This window comes from Lathyrus oleraceus, chromosome 7 (assembly GCF_024323335.1).
Source record: "Lathyrus oleraceus cultivar Zhongwan6 chromosome 7, CAAS_Psat_ZW6_1.0, whole genome shotgun sequence".
Classification (NCBI taxonomy): domain Eukaryota; kingdom Viridiplantae; phylum Streptophyta; class Magnoliopsida; order Fabales; family Fabaceae; genus Lathyrus; species Lathyrus oleraceus.
Window position 1 is genome coordinate 460,999,508 of NC_066585.1, and position 6,373 is coordinate 461,005,880.

The window sequence follows — 6,373 nt, forward strand, 5'->3', positions numbered from 1 at the left end:
TTTCCTATCCTTATGAGGGTAAAACTGTCCTTACTATTGAGAAGTAAGTAGTTTTATCCTTTGGATGTAAAAGGGTCATTGGAGGGTCATCGATAGGTCATTGAAGGCAACAGTTGTAAGGATACCTTAGCATTCGAAGGGACGATCATCATTTAACCGTAGGCTACACCGAAGGGTCATCGAGGGACAAAATCGTATTTTCGAAGGCAACATCCGAGGGACCATGATTTATTTTATGATGATTTAACCGAAGGGTCTTTGCTAAGTGTATCCCTACATTCGCGGGACACGACCGTTATACCGTAATACCGTAGGGCAGCAAAGAGAGGTCCAAGATCACATATTTAAAGGCCGTATTTTACAATCAATTAGGCAATTAGGATGAATCTCCACGTTAAAATCAATACATTAAAATCAGCTAAGCAATTGAGGGTGGATCTCCACATTAAAATTAATACATTAAAATTAATACATTAAAATTAATTAGGTAATTTAGGGTGAAACTCCACAAAGGGCATCCCACAAATAAAGTGGAATACCTATCTAGCTAGCTTTCCCGGCGATGTGTGAACCTTTGCAAAACTCAGCAAACATGTCAGAATACCAAATCAGGGTGCAATCGAGAGTTACACCACAAAAGAAACCAGAACAGCAGTAGGGTCAGATAAACAATGCATGGCTATAATAAAAACATGACAGGTGGGCAAAAGTCAGAACAGAAAAGTCGGCTGCTGTCGCGTTCGCTCCGGCTTCGCCTAGCGAAGTCTTAGCGAACACTCGTTGCATGCTCGCTTAGCGATGTGCTAGCGAGCGGCTGCGGATTCCGGTTTTAATAACGATATAATGGCAGCAAGCTTCACACCTTATAGCATTCATTACAGAGATTATGTGGTTAGACATTCAGATGTTCATGCATACTTAAATTCATATGTAAAACTTAAGATAGTTTCATAAATTCAATCATGATACCATGTGCAAATTAAGAACATAAGGTAGTAATAGCAATGCCAACCTGTTTGTAATCGAATTGTAACCTTGAATTGGCCGATCGGATCGAATTGAGCGGAAGTGACCTTGCTGCCGCCGGCTTTTCCTTCAGGGTTTCCTGTCTGTGAGCGCTAGGGTTTGCTTGCTAGGGTTCTCCTTTCGTCCTTTTTCGTCCTCTTTCGTCCTCTCTTTTTCTGACTGGAGTTGTGGTATTTATAATGCCTTTTTTTCATGACCTAATGGGCTCAGAGTGAAGCCCAGAATTTTCTGTTATCTGTCAGCTTCGCTAGGCGAGCGTGTAGCGAACGTTCGCTAGGCGAAGGATTTGCTCGCCTAGCGAGCAGGCCAGTTTGGGCCATTTTCTGGATTGGGCCACTCGTGAGCTGGGCCTTTGTTCCTTTAAGATCAGTGTCATAAAAATGAGTCGGAGTGCCCTGAAAAATGTCTTGAAATATTAATGGGCAAATTTTGGGGTATGACAGCTGCCCCTGTTCAATATTCTTGAACCGAGAGAGTCAGAATGGTATGTACGCCATTCGTGGTCTGAAGGTGGAAGATTATTGAACACTTAGGATGCCCCAAAAATTTGCACTTGTCAATTAGTTAGTCTTGATGGAGATGGGTTTAAATATGCCATCTAGGAATTCTGATGATGAGAGCTTCAGAGTACATCGTACGTTAGAAGATATCAAAAGTCATGGGTGTCACTGGGTCATACACTAGACCGTATAGTGAGTCATTCATTAGGCCGTCGACTTCACTGGGGAGTTAGAATGGGTCATACGCCGCTGGGGATAACAGATCAGAATGGATCATACGCTAGATCGTATCTGAGTTGCAGAATGGGCCGTCTGTTAGGCTGTATCTGACGAAAAGTAGCCGTACGCTAGACTACACCTCGGGATGTACCATACGCTAGGTAGTATCTGAGGAATGAAGATCCGAATGGGTCGTACGCTAGACCGTATTGTTGGAGGAGTAATATGTTGTGCCGAATCAAAATGAGATAAGAATCCGAATGAGTCATACACTGCTGGGGATAAAGGATCAGAATGGATCGTACGCTAGATCGTATCTGAGTTGCGGAACGAGCCGTCCGTTAGGCTGTATCGTTACTGGGGGTGAAGGATCAGAATGGATCGTATGCTAGATCGTATCTGAGTTGTAGACTGAGCCGTCCGTTAGGCTGTACCTGATGATGAAGGGGGTAGTCATACGCCCGACTACACTTCAGAATGTACCGTACGCTAGGTAGCATTTGAGGCCTTGAAGGTCCAAATGGGTCGTATGCTAGACCATATTGGAGTTGTTGAAGGTCGAAATGGATCGTACGTTAGATCGCATCTGAGTTGAAAGAGTCATATGTTGAGCTGAATCAGAATGAACCGTACGCTAGGCTATATCTGATAGTATTTGTATATGTTGTATTTGCAATAAATGTCTGGGATGGGCTTATAGATGCCATCGTTAGGAGGATGTCAGAATGAATGTTGACATGGAGTATATCTGAAAGATGTAGTTGAATCCTGAACGTAATTGATGAGGATGTCCGTCTGAATGGACCTTTGTTTTGACTGTATCAGGGGAATAATTAACCTGAAAAATAAAGTTAGCTTCATGCCATGTCATGATGCATGAGATGTTTTATGCTTTCGAAAATAACTGCGAACGATGTATGCATGCGTATGCTGTGAAATGATGTAATGAATGAATTATGCATCTGAAAAGTTCTTCCAGAGGACTCTACTGGGGAAAACAGATCTCAATCTTCTGGTTGGGAGATATTGGTATCGATGACCCTTTCTTAGCCGGGGATGCTTGATTTCTGTCTGATGGTAGAAATGTTCAACAGAAGCCTGGCTGGGGGTGGAAGAGATGACCCATTTGTCTAGTAATGCCACTCTCTTCTGGGAATGACTGGCTTTGCTGGGGGATAGGATTAGCAACGGATTCATTGGAAAGCATGATTAGACCTTCTCCTCGATCCTGAAGTCTAGTAGTAATCGCTATTTCTATTTTATGCACGCATCCAAATGCATATATTAATTCGAATTAAATCAATGGACGCTTATGCAAACAAAACAGAGAAAGTAAAACAAAAGCATTTTTTTTTAAACTAAAATTATATTGATTTCGAAAGAGGGCCTATAAACAGGCAATTTGTGTACAAGGAGACAGAAATCCTAGTAAGAGGAAATTGTCAAGAAAACAAAGAGAAAGTTATGCCGAAAACGTCCTATTGACTTTAATTCCCCTACTGCCATTATGTCTTCAAGCCTCTCATCTCCTGCTGTCGGATAGAAGTGATTAGCTTGTTCAGTCCTTTGAACTTGGATGAAGCTGTCTGAGAACGGGACATAGTCATACGCTTTGATCCCTAATTTTTTCCTGGACCGCCTTTTCAGGTTTTCAATCCACCAGGATACCCCTTTTTGCCCAAGCCGCCTTTTCAGGTTTTCGACTTGCCGGGTGCACATTTTTTTATGTTTATCCCTAATTTTTGCCCGAACCTTTTTGGTTTGCCGGGATGCCCTTACTTTTGCCTAGGTACGTCGACCTAGCAGGTCTCTTTTATGCGTAGTATTTTTTGACTATGTCTGCGTTCACGGGATGCGGGAAGTCTTCGCCGTCTATTGTAGCTAGTATCATGGCTCCACCAGAGAATACCTTCTTAACTACAAACGACCCTTCGTACGTGGGAATCCATTTGCCTCTGGGATCACCCTGTGGTAGAATGATACGCTTTATTACCAAATCGCCAATTCGATATACCTGTCTCTTGACTCTTTTGTTAAATGCCTGGGTCATGCGCTTCTGATATATCTGTCCATGACACACAGCAGCAAGTCTCTTCTCATCGATCAAGTTTATCTGGTCGAGTCGAGTCTGAATCCATTCATCTTCATCTAAGCCCGCCTCTTTTATGATTCTTAGAGAGGGAATCTGGACTTCCACTGGTAAAACGGCTTCCATTCCGTAGACTAAAGAGAAAGGAGTTGCTCCTGTCGAAGTGCGTACTGAAGTGCGATAACCGTGAAGAGCAAACGGTAACATCTCATGCCAGTCTTTGTACGTCACCGTCATCTCTTGTATGATCTTCTTGATATTCTTATTAGCAGCCTCCACGGCACCGTTCATCTTTGGCCGGTACGGAGAAGAGTTATGGTGTTTTATTTTGAACTGCGTGCAGAGTTCAGTAATCATCTTGTTGTTCAAATTAGTACCATTGTCAGTAATAATTCTTTCAGGGATGCCATATCGACAAATGAGATTATTCTTGATGAATCGTGCCACCACATTCTTGGTGACAGAAGCGAATGAGGCGGCCTCTACCCACTTTGTAAAGTAATCAATAGCAACAAGGATGAAACAATGCCCGTTAGAAGCAGTAGGTTTAATCTCTCCAATCATATCAATGCCCCACATTGCAAAGGGCCAAGGTGCTGTCAACACGTTCAATGGAGCAGGAGGCACATGTACTTTATCCGCATATATCTGGCACTTGTGACAGGTTCTGGAGTGATGATGGCAATCAGCTTCCATGGTAGACCAATAATACCCTGATCTCAGAATCTTCTTGGCCATCGTATGCCCACTAGAATGAGTCCCAAAAATACCATCATGCATGTCTTCCATAATCTTTTCTGCTTCCTTTTTATCCACACAGCGAAGCAAAGTCGAATCATGATTACGTTTGTATAATAATCCATTACTCAAAAAGAATTTAGCGGAGAACTTCCTCAGAAATTTTCTGTCATTGATAGATGCCTCTTCAGGGTATTCTTGAGTTTCCAAATATCTTTTTACTTCGTGGAACCAAGGTTTCTCCTCTACTCCATCAGCGTTAAGTTCATAACAATACGCTGGTTCATCTAACCGTTCAATGGTGATCATGGGAGCTTCGCTGCCCCATCTGACTCTGAACATAGATGACATGGTAGCCAATGCGTCTGCCAACTGATTCTCTTCTCGTGGAATGTGTTCGAATGTAATCTCTTCGAAGTATGGGATTAATGTTAACACCCGTTCTCGATAAGGGATGAGATTCGGATGTTTAGTGTCCCATTCTCCTTTGATCTGACTGACTACTAGGGCCGAGTCTCCACACACCCTCAAAAACTTGATTCTCAGGTCTATAGCAGCCTTAAGTCCCAAAATACATGCTTCATACTCAGCCATATTGTTGGTGCAATCAAAGCATAGTCTGGCAGTGAAGGGCGTATGGCAACCCCGGGGAGATATAATTACAACACCAACACCGTTGCCCAATGCATTAGAAGATCCATCGAAAACCATAGTCCATCGGGATCCAAGTTCGGGTCTTTCATCCGGTCCATGTTCTTCCTGATCAGTAACAAGCATGACATCTTCATCCGGGAACTCAAAATTCATAGATTGGTAATCATTCACCGCTTGATGAGCCAAATGATCGGCTAGCACGCTTCCTTTGATTGCTTTCTGGGTAGTATACTGGATGTCATACTCTGTTAAAATCATCTGCCATCTTGCTATTTTTCCGGAGAGGGCAGGTTTCTCAAATATGTATTTGATAGGATCCATCTTAGAAATCAATAAAGTGGTATGATTCAACATGTATTGTCTTAGTCGGCGAGCAGCCCAGGCCAAAGCACAACAAGTTTTCTCGAGCAGTGAGTATCTTGTTTCACAGTCGGTAAACTTTTTGCTAAGGTAGTATATGGCATGCTCTTTTCGGCCAGACTCGTCATGTTGTCCCAACACACACCCCATTGAATTTTCTAACACGGTCAAATACATGATTAAAGGTCTTCCTTCAACTGGTGGCATCAGAATGGGAGGTTTTTGAAGATACTCATTGATTTTGTCGAAAGCTTCTTGACATTCATCATTCCATCTCATCTCTTGATTTTTCCTCAGTAGTTTGAAGAGGGGTTTGCAGGTAGCAGTCAAGTGGGAGATAAATCGGGCAATATAATTCAAACGTCCCAAGAAACCTCTGACCTCTTTATCTGTACGGGGAACTGGCATTTCTTGAATAGCCCTCACCTTAGCCGGGTCAACCTCAATCCCTTTACCACTGACAATAAAGCCCAAGAGTTTGCCGGATCTTACTCCAAAGGTGCATTTGTTCGGGTTCAACCTCAACTTGTATTTCTTCAACCTCTCGAACAGTTTGTATAAATGATCGAGATGCTCTCCCTCAGTATGAGATCTGGCTATCATGTCATCCACATACACTTCTATTTCATGATGGATCATATCATGGAACAAAACCACCATAGCACGCTGGTACGTTGCCCCTGCATTCTTTAAACCAAATGGCATTACTTTATAACAGAACGTGCCCCATTGCGTTACAAACGTAGTTTTCTCCATGTCCTCAGGCGCCATCTTAATCTGGTTATAA